Source organism: Notothenia rossii (assembly GCF_949606895.1).
Source record: "Notothenia rossii genome assembly, chromosome: 5".
NCBI lineage: Eukaryota > Metazoa > Chordata > Actinopteri > Perciformes > Nototheniidae > Notothenia > Notothenia rossii.
Window position 1 is genome coordinate 17690071 of NC_136903.1, and position 20858 is coordinate 17710928.

At 39.2% G+C, this 20858-nt stretch overlaps 2 long non-coding RNA genes across 6 annotated transcripts in view; one reads left to right on the top strand and one right to left on the bottom strand.

Annotated features, from left to right (window-relative positions):
• LOC307039907 overlaps nucleotides 1–14795 on the top strand; it is a 184505-nt gene extending 169710 nt beyond the window's left edge. For all 5 annotated transcript variants that reach the window (XR_013808354.1, XR_013808355.1, XR_013808356.1 and 2 more), the window contains 4 exons: nucleotides 13306–13435; nucleotides 13521–13583; nucleotides 14208–14284; nucleotides 14589–14795. This is a non-coding gene — a long non-coding RNA (uncharacterized lncRNA). The remainder of the gene's footprint in view (nucleotides 1–13305; nucleotides 13436–13520; nucleotides 13584–14207; nucleotides 14285–14588) is intronic.
• Nucleotides 14796–14929: 134 nt separating this feature from the next.
• On the bottom strand, nucleotides 14930–19599 carry LOC307039909. The gene is made up of 2 exons (XR_013808360.1): nucleotides 19242–19599; nucleotides 14930–15700 (listed from the first exon to the last, which is right to left on the bottom strand). It is a non-coding gene; the product is annotated as an uncharacterized lncRNA (long non-coding RNA).
• Between the last annotated feature and the right edge of the window lie 1259 nt (nucleotides 19600–20858).

Genomic DNA, 20858 nt, shown 5'->3' on the forward strand with positions numbered 1-20858 from the left:
CATCCTGCTTAAAAAATCCAGCTGTTTCCCTTTGCCTTTTTAAGTCCCTCTTCGCTCCATTCATGAATAGGCATCCTCCTCGCTTTGAGAAACTGTCTGTGGGTGGATAGCATTTAAGACAATGAATTGTTTTCTCCAAGTCACTCAATGCACAGGACCCATATCCAGCTGTGTTTCCTCAAGCATGATACACTTCACTTGTTAAACACGGTCATTAGTTAGTCAACACTTCTTGGGCTGCCTGGCGAGGAATTAGTGATGACAGTCTCTCCTTCATGCTCCCTCCCACAAACCCAGAGCCTCCCACCATGAGTGTTTGCAGCTCTCTGCCTGCTCTGTTCATGGGAAAGTCCCAGTGCTGGTGAAGTTATGACCAGGGTGAAGGATTATGCTGGAATGGCTAAATATCATTAATACTTGCATAACTCTCAAAGAGCACTATAACTGCTTTCTGAAGTGAAATCAGTGTATTTCTAAATGTCTTTATTGTGCGTTAAATACGTTGTAAAGCCTGCAATATTTTTTATTGTGTTCTTAAAACATTATAAAGGAGTCTTATAATAGTCTTTCCTGGAAAACACGAGGGCTATTCCAAAGCCATTTTCTCTCTGTTGATACTTAAACACAGCTCATAATACAAGGGAAAATATGATCAGGGTTTGGAAATGAATTGAAATGCGTCTGAGGTGTTCTGTGGACATGAAATCACATGCTGCACTCCCAGAAGGGGAGTGTCTGTCTTTGTGACATTGAGACAACCCAGGACCTCTATAGATCAAACACAGTCTGCTCAAAATAAGCAATGTGGAGGTGACCCCTTCCACCATTTATGTAAGCAAAGCTGAGGAATGCTTGTTATCAAAATTACCTCCAATTTGCTCGAGTTCATTATTTCATTTAAAAACAAAGTGTGATAAAAGCTTAAACCAGCCAGGAGTTGTTGCAGTTGCTTGACTTCATAAGGGTTGCATGCAGGATAATAGTTCATGTCGTAATGTGATACTTTTTTCTGTGAAGCTGCTGGGTTAAAATATCTTGTCTCTGCCCCACACACATTTCATGTACATACAGCACACCATACACGCTGTATGTATTTAAAGTCACTGAAGCTCCGTACACACCAGTGTTTCTCCTTGGAGTTTCATTTCAGGAATGCAAATGCCTTGGGCCCAGACACTCAGTGATTTATCTCCTTATTTATCTTTGCACACATCTGCCTGTGCCCTTGTGTCTGCCTGTTGCTCATTCCTCCCTTCTTTCAGCCAGCATGTCTCCCATGGGACCCGGGAGTCCCCCACTTGCCCCTCTCTGCCCCTTACACACACGCCTTGCATGCATGCATATAGACAGGACATGCACGTGCAGACGGAGGGTGAGAACATTCAGCTGCGCTCACTTTTGTGCTGCTTTACCCTCACCTTGCTACTGTCAGTAATAATCCAGTCTGTCCACAGCCATGCCCAGAGGTCTCTGCACTTAGATCATTAACAATCTGCACGCTGTCTCTGCTGGGTTCACAACACTGTGCTGGTGCATTACTGGAAGCCATAGAAAGTGACCTGATACCCACACTTGCTTTCTGTCAACAAAGATTACACTCAGAAGAGCGCAATGGGAGTTCCGGGCAGACCAACCTGCTGCTTTATGTCTCATGCGGACAAATAGAGTATGAGCAGGACGGGGCTTTGTTTTTCTTGTCAGAAGCAGGTATGAATAACAGCAGGGCCTGCCACAACACCCCCCGAGTGAAGTTTCATATCTTCACAGCATTGCCATAAAGTAAACACCAGTATGTTTCCTGACATGTCTTGCTGCTCATTCAGACGTCCCCTGTCCTCTCGTGCAATGCCCTACACCTTTCTCTGAAAGTGCCCCACATTCTGCCTTGATTTCACATTTCCACGTGCAGGCTTGTCTCGGGCCCTGCAGAGAAACCACCGCCTGGTGTGAGGTCAGGTGTTATTTATCACAGCCGTCTGCGCGGGGAGTTGACATTCGTACAGGCATTCTGCTCTGCTATCGTAATTGACTCTCCTTGTCTTTTCGAGGACACCAACAGCTATAACTATGTCAGTGCGCCTCTCAGCTATATATTACCCATCTCACAGAGGAAGACAACTGGTGAGTTATCATTCTGCATCAGCTAAACACAAGATGGGCGACACGGCTGGCCACTGGGAAATGGCAGGATTTCTCAAAGCCAATAGAAATCTCAGCCAGATTCAATTTTAGCCTCTCTAGTAATCCTTGTTTTGTTCTTTCTTTTTTCTTTCCTTCTTTTCCCCCTTTTTTTCCCCTTCTTTTGTGCTTTGTCCAAAATGGTCAAGTAATATAAGTAATAACATAATAGAAAACCCAGTACTTGGGATGAACTATGAGTGGGCTGTTTTCAAAAGAAATTGAAAAGAAGTTGTGGAGAATCAAATATATGAATTGGGTGCTTATCAGGCTAGCCCAGTTGAATTATTATAGTCCCAGGTGCAGCCACTTTAAAAGAAAAAATAACCAACTTTTCTGATAGGAATGACATTTGTGGGGCAAAGGCGGCATGCCCATTTTCAGAGGTCATCGGGAGGCAAACACTTATTAATGGTTACCTGCATGACAATCAGATAAACAGGTCATGGTAATGATTCATTCAAGGTTGGCAAGGTTATAGGCCATGTGTGCTCAAAAGCCTGTTGGGTCAAAGCAGGTTGAAGCTGGTGCTAAAAGAGTGAGTGTAATTGTTCTAGGACAGCAATCTTTGACCTGTGATGTGTGAATTTAGTAGACTGAAAGCTCTGGATCCTATTGGTAAAACAGCAGAGGCACACACACACACACACACACACACACACACACACACACACACACACACACACACACACACACACACACACACACACGATGGCAGCTACACCTATACCACCTTGAATATTTGAAAAGGGAACAAAAGGAAATGAAGGTATTGTATGTAGAGATGGCTGTTGACTGATTGAAATGAGAAATAGGAAAGAAGAAGCAGAGGGGAAAAAAACATTCAAACCAACTTAAGTTCACAAGGTCATTTCCAGCTCAGGGATTAAGTAAACTAAACAAAACTACACAAGCTGCGACTTATCAGACTGCTTGCATGCCAGGACTTTTTTATCTCCACCTCATGTTTGTGAGTGTGACAGAGAGGGCTAGCAGTCCTCAGCTGCGTCAGACATTGAAAAGATGTTCATTATGTTGAGAATTCATGTTTCCCTTGATAAAAACCATGAAAAGAAGCTTGCATTTTACAGTTTGTGGGGAAACATAATAGAGTGAGACAGTGTTTGTGCATCGTTTTTTTAATCAGTAATTGGGCACCCTGCTGATTTATCATTTTTCTACTCAAAGGGAAGTTTGCTAGTTATTCAGTGTCAGAATGAGTAACAGTGAGCGTCTCCAATCCCAGCTTTGACTAAGCAGGAAATAGCACTTTAAACCTCAACAGACCCTCATTGAAGGATTTCTGTGAAGATCTTTTTGTTAATTTAGATACAATTAAGAGAAATATTTGTATTGCTTTCTCACATTCTACTCGTAACTAAACAGTGAGCTAGGGTGGAACTTATTTCTCAGTAAATTGCTTCAACATGTGATCACTCAAAACCACCAGGGTGCCACGAACATGAATCTTGAATATTTTGCAGCTTTTTAAAATACAGAAAGCCAGTGTGGTTGTTTGACCTTTGGACTTCTTGACATGTTTATTCATGCAATCTTTGGACTACTTTTGCAGTAGGCACTGTTTGCTTCAGCTTTCAAACTTTATAATAGTGTTTGCTGCATAACATTTTCATAATAGTTGTCTAAATTATCTATCATAAATAAATTATCCAGCATACTTTTTTCATAGATGATGTGCCACAGAATAATTGATGAAAGTCAGTTGTCTATGATTTGTGTTGCTAAAGATATATTTAGCAATACATAATTTTTTTCCACATGCACACAACTCTAAGAAAACTGAACTTTGACCACCATGAAAAGTGTATTCCTTATAAGATGTATGCTTACTTTTGCTCATATCATCAAGGGGACAGCATCAATTCTGAAAAGCATGTTTGTTACCTGCTCTACTTTTAAACATTATTTGGGGTAAGCAAATCGTTTTAATGTAAATAAAGATTTAGGAATTAATTATTAAAACCCTGTCAAGTCCCCTAATCACACTCTCTTCTGATAAGAGCTATATTTTGCAGAGACGTTCATTAATAATGTTTGCAAATATTAATCAAGTTTATTTAATTATACAAAAAATGCCTTTCCTATGTAGTTTAGGAGAGATTGAACTTAAACTCAAAACTAAAATGTAGCTTCATTTGTTTCAGTAAATCCTGTTTATGAGGAACTTTTGGGGTAGTTGATTCGTCATAGATCTTGCTGATGTGTACGCTATGCTCCAGGTCTATGAGAGTGTGAAAACCATTGGCCAAAGCCAATGTTGATAAGGGGAAATAAAGCTGCCAAAATCTCTGGCTTAGATTACCTAAGTGAGAGAGTGCTCTGAGTTGGTATCGCCTCAAGAAAAACTTCAACATTAAAAAACAGAGGGAAAAAAAGAAAAGAGAGGTCATCTGGTTTCCATTAAGAAGATAAAATGGTTCACTCGGAGCCTTTTACTGGCCGCTTTGTTACTGGGAGGCGTCCATGCTGCTCTCTCCATCATCATCCAGTTGACACAACATTAAAGGCTTCAAATAGCCAGGCAGGATTCCTTAATCAAAATCTAATTGTAATAGATATTGAGGAGTGCTAACACTCTGACCGCTCAGCTGGTATCAGTGGTCCAAGGCTGGAGATACCATTAAACACAACAAAGCCATGATAGCTGAGACAGGGCAATGCAAGTGTGAAATACAACATGTGGCTGAAAAGACACAGATACCCTGATACTATAAAGCAGTCGTCCATGGCAAGCCTGTCAAGCGTGGTTATTTAGAAACAAAACAATGGATCTGGAAAATTCCTGAAAGTGGATACAGCAAGGAGATTTAAAATCACTAAAAGCTAAAGCCAGGATACTGTGGCAGAGGGCCAGACTTCTAGGAACATGTCAGACCTGATAACAGTGTGTTGAGTTTTGTGTGAGTCTCTGCTAGTGCGTCTTTATGTCCCGCTGTGGGCCTGTCACACAAGATCTAATTCAGCAAATGAATTCTCTTTAATTTGATTACTTATTATCATTAACAATTACTCATGTCCAATCAAAGGTTGTCTCCTATATATTAACCTTTCAGACACACTCCCACTTAACATATTAGAATTTGAGTCCAAAATTAGGAACAAGTTGAGTGGACCTTCTCTATCAGAATGATACATGGAGTCATTCTCATCCTCTTGGATGACTAAGTGAGGAATTAGGGCGACACATAGACCTGTCTTCTTCACCGTGTCACTTGCTGTGACAAGGCTCATTCTTTTCCTGTTAGAGAATAAACTGTTTGATAAACCTGTCCTCAAATGAATCTTAACAGACTCATAGAGGTCAGGACTGGAACAGTGGGCAGACTGTTAATAGGATCCACTGTTTTAAAGGTTTCTAATCAGCTCTTTGAGCTAAGGAAAGTGGTGATAATTCAGCCAGGTGTCTTTAAAGAGTCACATTCATTTTGGACGATAGGGCACATCTTTATTAGCATACAGAGCAAATGCAGGAAGTATTGTTGGATGTGGTCTGATGTGCATGTAACTCGCCTGACCTTAACACAGCACACCATACGTTTTTGCCCAACTAATAGTCAAATAAATGTTCATCTTTTTATTAAAGGTAACCACAATCTTTGCCTACCTAAACAAGTGTTTGATGTTTCCTTACGATACCTTAATCGCAGAAAGTATGCTATTACACCAAGCTTTTACTTAGCTTTTACATTGTTGCAGTACATATATTGTAGAAAGCAAGAGTTTAAAAATGGTTAAAATAAAGAAAAACGTGTTTATTTGTCTTTGAGGATTTTGTTGATTTGTCCAATACTGATCTTCTTTTCCAGCAATAGTTGGATATTTCAATGTTACAGGTTTTAGTTTTTAAATTAATAACACAGTTGCACTATGACTATTTGTACATGTGCACAAACAGTAGATAACACATGTGAGTAAGCCTGTATGCACACATGCAGAGACACACAGAGTTCATACACAGGTGTGTGTTTGTTTGTTTGTTTGTGTTTGTTTTACTCTGTTGGTCTGAGAGGGAAAGATATTCAAAGTCTATATTGTATGTCACTTTGGCTTTGGCATAGGCAGTTTTCTCAGACCATAATTGTATGCACGGGAACTGTGTGGGAAATGTATGCAGCCTCCACCTAGCATAACCACCCCTGCTGCACTCCCCCGTGGGTAACAAATGGGCCTTTTCTCTGGGAATTGAGGCTAAACGATGGTTTCACTTAGAGAGCAAAGTGACTGTCCATCTTCATAACAGTGCTCTCCATCAAAGAGCAATGAATCCCATCCCTTCCCACCGGCTCTGATTAAACGCAGGCAATGGATATCCCCTTTATGAAGGCCTGCAAAGCTGGCCCTCATGTCAGCCTTGCACCTGCAACTATCAGCTTCTCCTTCTCTTGTAATAAAAACAGCCCCACACATCTGGTCAGGGGAGCAGCATGCTGCTCTGGCACGGCTATTCAGCTGAGTCTGTTTGAAAGTGACACACCTCCACTTGATTTAAATTACCAAAGGCATTTCTTATTGGTGGGGTCACATGGAAAACCCACAGGTCACAAAGTTCACTGGCTGAGGGACTTTCACCCTTGGTTGTGCTTTGAACCTTCCCACTGGTCTTTCTTACTAATTGTTGTGTGATAACATCAACTTAAATAAATCATTGGTGGATACATGTGCGCATTTGATATGTGGCAAATTCTCAACGCAATTTGAGGCTCTTATCCAGCTGAACAAATCAGATGTCTGTTAAAAACAACTTGAACTGAATCAAGTCCTCATGTGCCCAAAAGGGCTGCACGATATGCGATAACCTGAATATCGAAATAAAAATATTACTTGCGATTTATAAGTTGCGTTCAGTTCCTCTTTTGCGCTGCTTTTTGTAAACTGCCAAGATACTGTACAAGTTGCTTGTTGGATAAAAAGAAAGGAAAATAATCTTTTTTAATCACAAAAGAAACACTTGAGTGCAATAGCAAGCGCAACAATCATCAAGCAATCTCAAATAAACTGGATTTTGCTTCCTAATACTGTGAAAATGAAAGTTAAGTCTTAGCATTGAAAATAAATGCAGTTTACATTCCGTTTAGCAACTTGAGATGCAGATAAAGCTGGAGTTGAGAGACTAATGTCTACAACTGGATTATTTTCCAAGTAGCCAAGTAGCCAGTTAACAAGCTAATGTTTAGCTAATAAAAAGTTAAATCATCTTCAGACAATAGCTGATGGTTTCTGAATGCATTTCGGCCATGCATTCTGCCTCATTTTGTTTCTCCACGTGGTTACTTCAGCTCCATTAAAAATAAAATAAAAAGAAGCCTGATCAGGTTGGTTTGTCAATATTACTGAGACTACATTTAGACTCTAAACAGGAACCAGTGCGCTTCAAAAACTTAAATCCTGTCCGGTTGCACAGATTCTGCATTCAAACGTGTTCATGGAGATTACACACAATGTAATATGAACCATCACTGGCTTATATGAACTACACAGGGGGGAAGATTGTCGCATCATATCTCATCTTTAACAGCTATGTCTTTTATGGGTCATCCTCATGTAGAAAAAACAAATACAGCCTCCGCTTAGGAACAAGAACAAACTAAAGGTGAAGGAGCTACTACCATTTTATTAGTCCTGCTATTGTCAGGTTAACATGTATTTACAGGGTACAGTGTTAAACCACTTGTGCATCAAGTGTGACCCACTAATAGCACATACTGTACGTGATGAGAATCACTTGCTGCGGTGAGCACTTTTAAGAAATTCACACAAGAAAATAGACTGCTGTGTCTCTAGTACAGTCCAGAGGACAAACAAGCCTTTGTTTTTAATTTGCTCTGAAGATTACATATAAGGTAGAAACGGCAATGAACCCCTTCAAGTGATTCGGTGGTGACGGTGAATTCAAAGCAAACTAGATGAATCCAGAACAAAGTGCTGTCTCTCTCAGCGAGGTATCAGAATGCACACAGAGGTATTCTATTGTTCATACATTAGCTAACGTCATTATCTTGTCTGTGAAGTCAAAATGGCTAATCTCATGTTATAGGATTTGCAGCCACCTAGACTGATCTCATTGGGTAAACGTTTGGCATAGTGACAAGAGAACTGGATGAACATCCCAGTTCTGTAAGAAGTATCGATGTACCAACAGAAACCAGACCCCATGTGAGCTGTTGGAATAGAACAAATGCTGATGTGGTCATTTTTACATTTCATTTTGCACTGGATTTATTGTTGTAGTTTTTTCTTGGGCTTCGTGACAGGTCCAGTGAGACTCTAACTGTTTGAAAGACGTGACACTTTTTATTTTGAAGGGAATCAATGAAGAGGGAGAAAAAAGGTTTGACCTCAAAATAACTGCCACATTTGTCTTGACTCTGGCAGGCTCCTACAGTAAATTAGCAGATATTAGATCGATTGTACAATTTGGAAACCACATAAAATGCTCCCCGACTCTTAAGCACAGTGTTAAACTTGAGTTTGGTAAGGTTTTATCATTGCTTAAGTTCATAGTGATGACTTCTATCTTGGCCTGATGTTATTTAAAGCAGTGACCGAGAATGACAACTGTACCACAGCCTGTCTTTGAGCGGTGATAGTACATCTGTTATTATTGCACATCTGTTCCAGAGGTTGTGATCTGAGGTTTTGTTTGGTCTATTGTGTCAATATGTACACTGAACTGTTTAGGAGTAAACAAATGTGTTCACAGTAAACCCAAATAGAGTCAGAAAACACTATAAATGCAATGTATGAATTACCTGCTAGCTTGATAATCAAACAGGAAGACAGGATACCTGAGACAAGGACAGCACTAAAGCTAAGCATCTTATAAAGCATGTTTAACACTTCATTTGTAATATTTCAGATTGTCCCTTCTCATCTTTCATCTGTGGGAAAGCTTAGTCACAATAGATGAGAATAGTTCCTTAAACCAGCCTTAAGATGCGTATCTTGGTAATCCTTAGACGGGCCGATCTATTATGTTGATCTATCCCCAGAGCTTCTTTTGAATTCATTGGTCCCATAATGCCCATTTGCCATTTTTGTTAATATGTTGGGTCACCTGTCTCACAGCTGTCCATGTTGACTAGATCTGCCTTTTCATCGTTGAGAGCTACCTGCCATAATGACCCCGTAATAAAGTGTCATTATCCATCCACCCAGTCTAGTGTACCATGCACAAAGCCACTGCAGGAATCCATGCCCCGTCAAGTCATGTCTGTTGGGTATAAATGTCAGCGTCCTTTTGTTAGTATTACAGACATTCCCACATTATGGCTGGACTGATTGTTCTATATTGGAACGATGGGAGTGGAATAGAGCGTTTGATTTCAGATAATGTAAAACAAGACAAACGCCAACGGACCGGATGGGCCTTTTTGTCTAAACTTGGCTGCAGACTTGAACCTGAGACTATAACTGTGTCAGTGGGAGCTTGAAGACATGAGGATGACAGTGGTGTGGATTACACAGTCCGCTATTACAATTTGTCAGGTTTTATGATGTCAGTGACGGCTGGAATTTATCCCTTTAACCTTTTATACTCCAACTCCTTGTGCTATCTGAAACCATATATGGTCCTGATTTGTCACTTTGTACATCAGTCCTTGGGGGGTTATGTTAAAATGTGTGAATAGATTAAGATTGCATCACAAACTCAGTCACAGTACAAATTGTTGTCTTTGTTTTTGACTGCAGGGACTCTTTTCTTCAGCCTCTAGAATCCAATTTATGATTTCAAACATTAGGTTGTTTTACAAACAGATAAGTTGTGGTTATCTTTTGTAATATGTCATTTAGTGTATAAACTTGTCTTTATAAACATCTGTATGGAAGGTTGTAAATCAAAAATGCACCTGCCAGTGACGTTGCTCACAAACATCACAAACCCTTGTAACGTACTGTATGTAGTTTGTAAAGATCGTTGCTTTTCAGAACATGTTTAATAACTTGTTCAGTAATAGGTATATTGATTGCTAATGTCATCATGATTTAGTAGAGAAGCAGTCATGTGGCAGCTTCAACAATTCAAGGGCCCCTTTGTCCATTCATCAGCACCCCTGATTGGGCCCATGTCATGGTTAGCTGCAGGCCCGGCAGATAAAGATCAGTGGATGATTGGGCACACACATTCTTAACATGGCTGACCCGTGACATCTCAGGGGCATGCAGGGAGCCTGTCATTATATGTACAATGCACCGCTTTCTCCCCTCTTATCTTTGAGATGACATTGAGAGTTTTTGCATTAACTCATTAACGAAAAGACTCATCATTAAAGTCCTCACGGAGGCATGGTGCAGCGGTGGTGACACTGCACCGCCGCTGCATGCAGGAATGTGTCCGAGGCTCCCCAGTAACACGCTGACAGCAGGAGACCTTGGCAGGGCTTTGTGGAAGACGTGAACCTGTGGAGACATGTTCCCGTTTTGTATACTGGCTTCACATGAAAGTATGTAACATGATAAATTAGTTCTCGGGACCGCTCACTTATGGCTTATATATGGCAACCTTGATGATGATTTTAGAAATGTAACAGATGTATCGATGTTTTATACATCATTCATCAATGCTTAGAACAAGGCATTAATGAGAGCATGTTTAGTTTGACAGATTGTGAGAAATCTCTCTGGTTGAGGAGGATAAACACCTCCTCCAGCATGACACTTTGCCCTTTTAGTGAGCTTTTAATTTATCAGGGAGACCCCTCCAATGGACTGTCAGACCCCTCACCTTCTGGTAAAGAAAGAACATCTATTTATTATCAACTTAGTTACTACAGATTGGATGTCAGAAACTACCGCCCCTTATGCTGACTTAGTATTTTTTGTATAACTACAAAATGTACAGTATGGCCTTAATTCCTGTAAATCCTTGTAAATGGATTACCAACCGTCATAATATTATGATCATAAAACAAAGGGTTAACACAACAACTTCCTTTTACAAATGGCCAATAACTGATTAAAAAGAAACACTAGAAAGTGCTGTATAATAACCTCAAATAATGCCATAAATTACTACTTACGAACCTTTTATTATAAGAAGTGGCACTTAGATTTAAGTCTACATTTTTCTCACAAACTTTTGTGTTTTGCGATATTTTGCTTCAGACTCGTGAAGGGTATTACGCCTAATCCGCATGTGTCAGGAAGAACTCCTAATAACACTACTTAAATCAAGCCTGTGTCACTGCGTGTATGCCCTTAATATTCATTCCACCTTGATGTGTGTGTGCACACACTCACGTGCCCAGCGGATGGGAGTGCTTATGTGCAGCTCATGTGTTAATGCTGTCATTTCCACGGATCAGTCACAGCAGCCTTTTCTCTGTTGTTTATGGTTATGTCACCACAATTACAAGAGAGAAGGGGGGCAGAAATAAAGTGTCTGTGAAAGATTGATAGCTTTGGTCTTTAGTTCAATTGTAAATTAGAATATCAAGTCCCTCTGGGATACAAGGGCTCTATTTATGATTAAGAAAGAGCCTCCATAATAGAGTGGTGGTAGGAAAGTTTGCTCCCTCTCACAAACAGGCAATTAGCTTGATGAAATGTGCCTTACTTTTTTTTGCAGCGCGGTTGTGTGAACCCATATTATTATGGGCTCCCTTATAGTTTATGGTATTATTTTCACCTTGAGCTGCAAACAATATGCTGTTTGAAGAAACTGTAGCTTTTATTTCATGTATTATATTTCCCGACAACTTTTTATCACTACAGTTTCATTTGGGCACGAGCAAGTTTAGAAGTAGAGAGGAGGTTTTATATCCTGTGATAATGGAGGCAAATATCACACCATTGCTAGTTTTTAGTCTGGCTCATAAATAACACGTGCACTGGCTTAGAACATGTGTTTTATCAATGCTTATTGATTTCAATTCATCTATGCAATCATTCCATATGTTGTATTATAACCTGCTGCTAGTAATGATTCCCCATGTCCCCATACTGAGTATACTCATTTTCTTGTTCACAACCATTTTTTATAGATTTTCTTTAAATCTATTTATATAGTTGTTCATTACCTTTTATGTTCCCATAGTCACAGGGTCAATAAGCTTTACTTCTGTTTAATTCATAGAGAAAAATATGGATCAAAAAATTAACCAGTAGGTATTTTTAGTTTATACTCTAAAGCAGTCTAATGATCTGAGAAGTTATAAATCCTCCTCTGAAATAAGCTGTGTAAAAGATTACTATCATACTTAATGATTTTATGGCTGAAGGATTATCACACTCCAGATTATTGAAGCAATATAATATCTCTGGTTGTATTGGAGTGAATAAGAAAGTCAGTTTGTGAGCCAATGGGTGGGTGTAACTACTGTACATACAGCATGTGCCAAAGTGCACGTCAGGAATATTACACACAGAGTTGTTTGTGTTGATTTGTAAATTAATACAAACTACACTCACACACGTGTCCTAGCATGTATGAGTTAGGATTATTGAATTGATGTGGTAGTTAAAAAGATATTTGGTTCAAACTGAAGAATTGTATGTTTACAGTTTACCATGAAATGACCTGTTGTCCTTGGGAAATATTGTAGTGTGATGCTCACAGTATCAACACAACTACCACCAAAAAATATACAAACCATTACAGTGACTATTCATGACGTTTTTAATGAGGTAAACCCTGAAAGAATATTCTTATTATTCTAATTTAAACACCAAAGACGGCACTTTGAGATGAGGCGAGGCGTAGGAGTGAGAGGAATTTTAAAGCTTTGAGAGGACTGAACTGTGGACCTACCTCCTCAGTACCAGCACACCACTGCCCCAAGCCTTTCTTTACTAAATATAATAATTTAATGGGCCCCGACTGAAGATCTGTGTTTTTTTTTTTCCCTTCTGATATTCCTTCTTTGCAAGCCAGATGAGGCTTCTCAACTTCAGACAGCACAAGCGATGTGTGGCCACCCTCTTTTTGACAATTTCTGCCCGAGGGCACATGCTCCTGTGCCAGCTGTTGTCATGGAAATTACACCAGTTTATAACATTTGTTTTTCAGTACAAAGACAGTGGTGATGTACTATTATCTCTTATCTTGCTAGTGTTAACACTTGGCTAATAAGTTCATTTTTGTTCTTTGCATGCTTTGATGCCCTACAGTTTATTCCGAAGGCTCTGGCTGCTCTTACCCAGACAGACTCTGCCACCGCTGCTGTTAACAGCTCCGTTACGCCTGGTGATTGATCCACAAAAGTGACACACCAAGTTGATTCATCCACAAGTGTTTGCTGTGAGTTCATATTTTTTATTATCTTGGATGTCAACACTCCGTCTTCTACGTTTGACTGTCTTTTTTTTTGTTTTCTTTTTTGCAGAACCTGTTCTGATTCTGATCATATAGACATGAAGACCCCTCCTCTGGGATGACAACATATCAGGTAATGAATATATTAATTTGTCCTCACTTACAAGGATTGCATATTCAAATACTGACAATTGTTTATAGTCTGGTATAATCACTGTTAAGTGCATTGAGTGTATTATAAAAAATGTACTATAGTGTTTAAGAACTGTAGATGCATAATGAAATGGTGTGTTTAGAAAGGTGAAGGCACAGGTTTCAAGTCAGTAATGTCTATAATAAATTCAGAAAACAGACAGAAAATATTACACTCACACAGACAAAAGTTGTTAATAAGTTTATAATAACTTCTTCACTCACCATGGTTAATGGCAAATAACTCCTAAACTAGAACCTTATAAACAAATACTGTTTACTGAACACATTAAGTCATGGCTCTGTCTAAGCTCTGGGCGCTATCACATGTCCACAAATCTCCTCTCAGTTTATTGTCAGTGGAGCAGGTCTAACATTTGACTGTGATGACATCATCCTGGGAGTATTGGCTCTCATGGTGTGAGCCCTAGAAGCAGCTCCTGCATGTCCTCATATGACGATAAAGTAACCAAGATCCTGTAAATAAGTGATTCCTGTTATTTTAATGGCTTTTCCCCTTGAGGTCATCCTCCCTCCAAGAACATCTTGTGTTTTTCATTCGCAGTCATCGCTGTTGTCAAGGTCTTCTCCTTTTATTCCCTCCATCAGTTCTTAAGGACCATTGATCACATGTTGATTTGTGTAAGTGAAAAACCTAAAATGGCAGTATTTGTTATTATACAATATGTTCCATTCACAAATGTTAAATACCTGTGGAAGTAAAGATTTAGTTAAGATTGTCAATATTCACAGGCTGCTGAGTTTGTTCATAGTTATACAATTTATCTCAGCAGCACTTTGACAGAACTATGAGTTCTTATGTTGAAACATTTCAGCTTGATTAATTTCTCAGCCTGCAGTCTTTAGGCCTGGAACTAGCAGAAGTGCCTCATATAATATGTTTCTGCTGTAAAGTTTAATAATGATAACTATGTTTCAATTTCAGGAGAAAACTCTACTCCTCACAAATGTTCAGATCGTGAACATTTGCCTAGCAGAGAGAAAAAACGGCACATTTGCACATTCTTGTATTCATTTAACTGCAGTACACAAATGATTTTGCTCTATAAGTGAAGTTAAACGCAGACTCTAAATAGAAAATAATTTCACAAATAGTCAGATGTACTCTCACATGTAATTCAGCATGTCACAAATACAGTTATAACAATAGTTCCAGTTAGGAAAGAAAGCTTTATTTACACACTTACATTAATCTGTCATGGTAAAACTGGAAACATTCATTCTGGAAATGTAAGTGCACAACATTAAAGACAAACACAGCTCATATGGTGTCATAAAACTTTATTGGTTATAGATGTGGCTGGTGTGACACTGCAAATTGCAATTATACACCACATAAGACACACGGCTATGGTTTGAAGTTTACCAACACGCATTTATGTGTTGATCCAGCGTAGTTTGACGGGTTATCTCCTACAAACCACGTAATTGTTTAGTGTAAATTAACACCTAAAATAAAAACTGGAGATGCAACGTTAACAGGACAGTAGCAGTTTGATATAATTGATTAATCTAATAATGAGACTTTTTTGATCACTATGGCTGCCTTTTTAATTAATTATTGGTAATAGGCGAAATTTCAGAACATTAAGCATACAATTCAACACTTTATAGCCGAATTAGAAACCTGAAGCTGAAGTACGCCTCCTCTACATCCGCTTGTGTAATTCTTACATATCCCTCCCTGCTACCACATTACACCTTGAGTTACAGTAATTCAATACACTGTCTGCTGCCTTTGGGGCCACATGTGAACCGTGTCTGGCTCAGGACTGAATGCTGCCACAGCTTTCTCTCTTAGGTCCTCTCCAAAACTTTTTTCACTGTCTGAGTACATGAAAAAAAAAAAGAGTGAGGTGAGTGGACTGCCCACTCTCCCTCTTTTAAAAAGAAGAGGGAGGGTAGGTCACACTCGAAGAGACACATCTTACAAGTGCCCGGGAACAACCGCGGTGTTGTGCTGCCGGTCGCTGTGTGGCTCCACTGGGACAGATGGGCCTTAAGCTGCTTTGCCGAAGGGTACTTCAGCAGTGGTTCCTACGGGTTAGAGAGCACTTATCACACAATTCCCCTACCTAGACTTTCCCAGCTAGTCCTTAGAGTTAAACCATTGACCTTCTGGTCATCTGCCTCAAGTAATCACCACGTATGCTCCATCAATGCAGTCTTTAGCAGACAAAACAACACATAATTTCTCATTTCTCATATCATCTCTACATTCCACAGTTTTGATCACTTAAACAGCCGCGACTCACACAACCAGCATTTACAAATACATTAAGAGCATGCTGGCAGTCAGCCTAAAGAGTGATCATTGAGACAAATTGATCCCTATCTGTTTAAATTGGCACTATAATCTATCATTGGCAAATTGAACAGTGAGCTATCTGGGATCTATTGCCTTTTAAGATAGCAGCCCTTAGGGCATGCAGACAGAGTGAAAGTGATCTACGCCACTGAATGAACTCTTTATGTCTCTGCTAAGACATGTATGTATGTCTGCTAACACTGAAGCATAAAAAGGTGAATGTTATACATGTTATTATTTCTCACACTGTATGCCTCTATAGCTTACATGTGTGTATACAATCAAATGCTCATACACACACGCACCATGTTTACAATAAGTGGTTATTAATTGGTATAATGAATGCAATTTTCTGTAATAACATATTATTAAAATGCCAAAAAGAGAGAAACACAATTTAAAGTCATACTTTTTTCCATTAAAGTCTGTAAAAGCCGTGCTTTAGTGTAACCTATTCAACCACAAAGAAAAAAAGGCAAATCAAAAGAAACTACTTTCTATAAGAGTATGCACACGGGATAATTTATTGAGTTAAAACCTGTATCGCAAAAAAATATCTAAGCAATAATACTTTAATGACATTTGTTAAAATGTTAAACTATCCTTATATGAGGAGAATTTGCTCATGTTACGTTAAATTTATATTTATTCTATGATTATTGTGATATATGAGTCTGATGTAACTTTTTGAAACTGTCTGTCAGAAAATATTCTTTGCCTAAATAAAGCCACATGTACAAGCACACATTTGACTAATTGGTCCTTTTTTTTTCCATCTTTGCATTCAAGCAACACTACTACAGCAATGCTATAAAGAGAGTATGGATAAGCCTTTACCAGAGGATGCCTATATAATGCAATACAGCAGATAAAACTGCTGTGACTTTGTGGCACAACCACCATCAATCAAGTGATCTTTTGTCAAGCAGGAAAAAACTATTTGAGGCTGTTTAAGAGCGTTTTGAATATTAAAATATTGCTTTTTAATTGTATACACAAAAGCTCAAACCTGTTGCCTCCAACAGTTAATCAACCTGTGTGTTAACTGAAATTAATTATTCTATATTTTTGATATTTTATGATAAGTTGAATCTCAACCAATTGTCAAAAACATGTTATATTCCTGGTGTTATTTTTTAAATTGGACGATTTAATTTGTTCTGATTCCACAGTGGTCTAATTCAATGAGACTCTTGAAGTTGATTAGCCTGGTTAACATTTGCTCCTGCGCGGGTCTGCAGGGGTTAATCAGGCCGGGAACTTGGAGACCCCTGGGTCAGCCCTCCCCCCCCCCCCCCCCCTATCTGCATGAAGCACTGGTTGAAGGCGCAGATGAGATTAAAGTGCACTTTCATCACAGTTTTTGACTTTTTACACAAGTGTGAGACGTTTTCTCGGCGTCAGCATGACTTTGCTTGTTATATTAGTTAGGCTATATCTTAAAAGAAAAAATCTGATGTATATGCGATCATTTTTAACCCAATTCACGCTGGTAGTCATTTGGTTTTAATCTAGAATCTGTTGCATTTACACTGTTTTGACTAAAGTGCGCGTTGGCATATACAAATAATGACCAGTCCCAGTGCACGTGTCAGTTTAACTTGATACATGAGTGAAAGCGTTTTCTTTACACGGCCGTAAATCTCAACTATTATCTACTCACTATCGATTAATTTAGCTGCACTTATCTCAATCAGCACATCTCCACTCCTGTGTTCCAGAGCGTGTGCTTTGTTTTACTAAAAATAATAAAGTGATGTAGTCCTTACTCCCAGCCCGAGCATGGGAAATCGTTAAAGATCCAGCTATTTGTGTGTGATCAGTAAATATTTAGTGCAGGCGACATCCTCTGTCTCGTCTTAATCGATACTGGTCCCGTTGGGCAGTGCTATTGTTGTGTGCAAGCTCGCTGAGCATATAGTGCTTTTATCCTCTGACTGAAGGCAGAACAACTGCTAATCACACAGAGGAAACTTTTAAACCCGGGAAATAAAAACTGCAGCACAAGACTTTTAGAGGGTTTAATATCAAATCAATTGTGTCAATTGTGTAAGTGTGAAACTGTTTATGCGTGGAAAAGGTGTTCAATTTTCGACCCAGTATAGATTCACGCGAGGTTAATTGAGGCTATTATCATTTCATTATATAGGCTTTCTTATTCTCTGCATAATGTATAATTGTAAGAGATGTAGCTCTAAGAAAGAAATAGGGATATTGTTTATGTAGTTGCTTCTTAATTTTATATAATGAATACATTGTCATTTTAAATTATAATTAATTTGAATTAGAGCTAATTAATAATAATGATAATATAATAACACAATAGTCATTGCTGTTTTGCTGTATTTAAGGACACTGGATGTTTATTTTTGCAATAAAATTAAATATGTTGGCAGGTTTTAATTACAGCTCTAATCACAGGTCTTATTGCATCTTCTAATCTCCTTATAATTTCTAATAAGCAGAATCTCACAATGCATGCTCGCACACTTAAAGACAGGTGTCTGTTCTGACTTCCCCCCCCCCCCCCCCCCCCCCCCCCTCTTAGCCCACACAAAGCAGCGGCGTACACGCGCGTTTTGGCCATATTACTGTGGGAGAGAAAAGGCGCATAGGATCTCTGCTTTGCTGTAGCCTAAAGACGTATTATTTCCAGAAGCAGTCAAAAGATATTCTGCTCCGAATATATTATTATATTACCAATTCCTCGCTCATCAACACATGACGTGAATCAGTTGTTCTTACCGGCTCTCCAAAGTTTTTGCATGATCAGACATTTGCCAACATTTTCTTAATAAACAGCGTGCTTTTTGTGTTTGATTCTGTCTATTGGAGACGAAGATTTTGCCAGTTTCATTCTGGGCAGTGTGTCTAAAAAGAGAAGACAAAATATATACTGAATAAGACAGAAGATGCACCCTGCTACGGAAGAAGCCACACACATTTGTCTGTTTAAGAATACAGCCTTCTGCCTCTCTATCACTATCAAATAACTTTATGAATGGGTATTTGCAACCTAGTTGGGCTTAATGTGATCATCATATAAATATAAACAGCTGGAGAAAAAAGCAATATGAGTGACTGATACGCCCGTGTTAAATGCGCACTAGAAACATCGTGTATTTACGCGTTGTTTGCAGCCATACATTTATTTTATTTCAACATAATGCTGTCCGCTTATTTAGACAATATTTAATTTAGAACTGAGAAATACAACACAGGTACTTTTACGATTTATCCTATTAAAGTGCGCAAATATAGGCTACTTACCGTTCGAAGTCGGATCCTGGAGAAACGGATACATTTCGGGGTGTTTTCACGGCTTCTGTAAATGAAATCGACAAAGTAATCATGCAGACAAAATAAAACCGGCTCATTTGTTTTAGAATAAAGACATAATTGCTCGAAATACCACCGCTGGGATTGCCTGAAGTGGCAAAAAGTAAATCCAACTCTGGCAACTCTGAAAGCTTTGCCGTCCAAGTCCTGTAAAACAGAATTTAAACAAACAGTCATCAGTTTAAAATGGTGCTCGTTAGTTTGGTCGATGCGGGAGAAGAGACTGAAGCAGTTTCCGTGTCGGATGGCTCCTCTAAATTGAATCTTATTTGAAGCAAAACTTCATACGCTAGGGGGCACCCATATACTGTAATAGATCCTGGGACAATGCATGCTGCTGCTGCTGCTGCTGCTGCTGCTGCTGCTGCTCTCTGTAGACTGACACAGCCAGGCTATAGGTTCATCTGCAGGGCTGCAAGTGAAGTTTTACCTGCAGTTCAACTTTGATCTCTGGGCTTAAAGTAAACCAATCTTTACCGCTGTTTAAATACAAGTCTAAAAACATATTAACCATGAGAGCAGCCACTCTGAGCAGACACTGACCCCGTTCTACATGCTCGGCATCCCTCACTGTGTTTGCAATCATCCCAAAAGCAGTAGATTGTCTTTATTATAAGGCGATATCCGAGGTGTAATTTAAAGCATGACCCAAAAAAAAAACTTTTATATGGTTGTTTATCAGGAAGTGGCTTTGCTTTCCTTTTCACATTAATGTGCAAGGCCTTTGACCTCAAGGGACATTTTAAAAAGTAGAACATATTTAAAGATGTGGTTATTACATGTTTTGACCACATGAAGAAAGAGCTCTGACTTTGGAGACCCAGGTCTGGCCCCTCTGACCTGGTGCGTTGGGGATATTTGCGGCAGTCAGGGATTAGCAGGCTACAGCGGGTGGCTCGATAATGTCAGCAGCCTATCATAACATTTTTATAAGAGGTGTGGATTGTGATGAAAGGTACCTGCAGTGTGATTAGAAGCGCTAATAAGTATATTGGCCTGTCCAAATAAAGGAACACATTTGGAGAAAAGGGGAGAAATTCTGCGTCTGCCTTAAATGTGCATAGACCGAATAAGTCTTCACTGTTTTACACAATTATCCTAAATAACATACACACTTCCAATGATCATGTATCATACAGTCAGAGTGTCTCTTTGTGTTCTCAAATATGTATAATGCCTTTTATATTCACATATAAAGGATAAACATTAGGGCAACAATTATAGTTTTTATTATAATGAGCAAATATGTGCAGAAGGTGCACCTGTGTCAATCTCTTTAGATTTTTCAGTATTTTATAAATGTACAGATATAGTGTTACTTGATACGAGGCAATGAATGGACTAAGGTAGGGTGTTATTTCTTCATGCAATTGTTAGTGCTTTACCGGGAATTGAGTATTTTCTAAGTATGGACGATTTGAGTGACTAAAAAATGATTCCCGAAACTCATCTCGTTTTAGGACCAAGCGGCCCTCTCGACCTCCATGCTGGCTCTGGCAAGGTACCAAGTAGCACAAGTGCCGACTAGCCAATGGGGTTGAGGGGGAG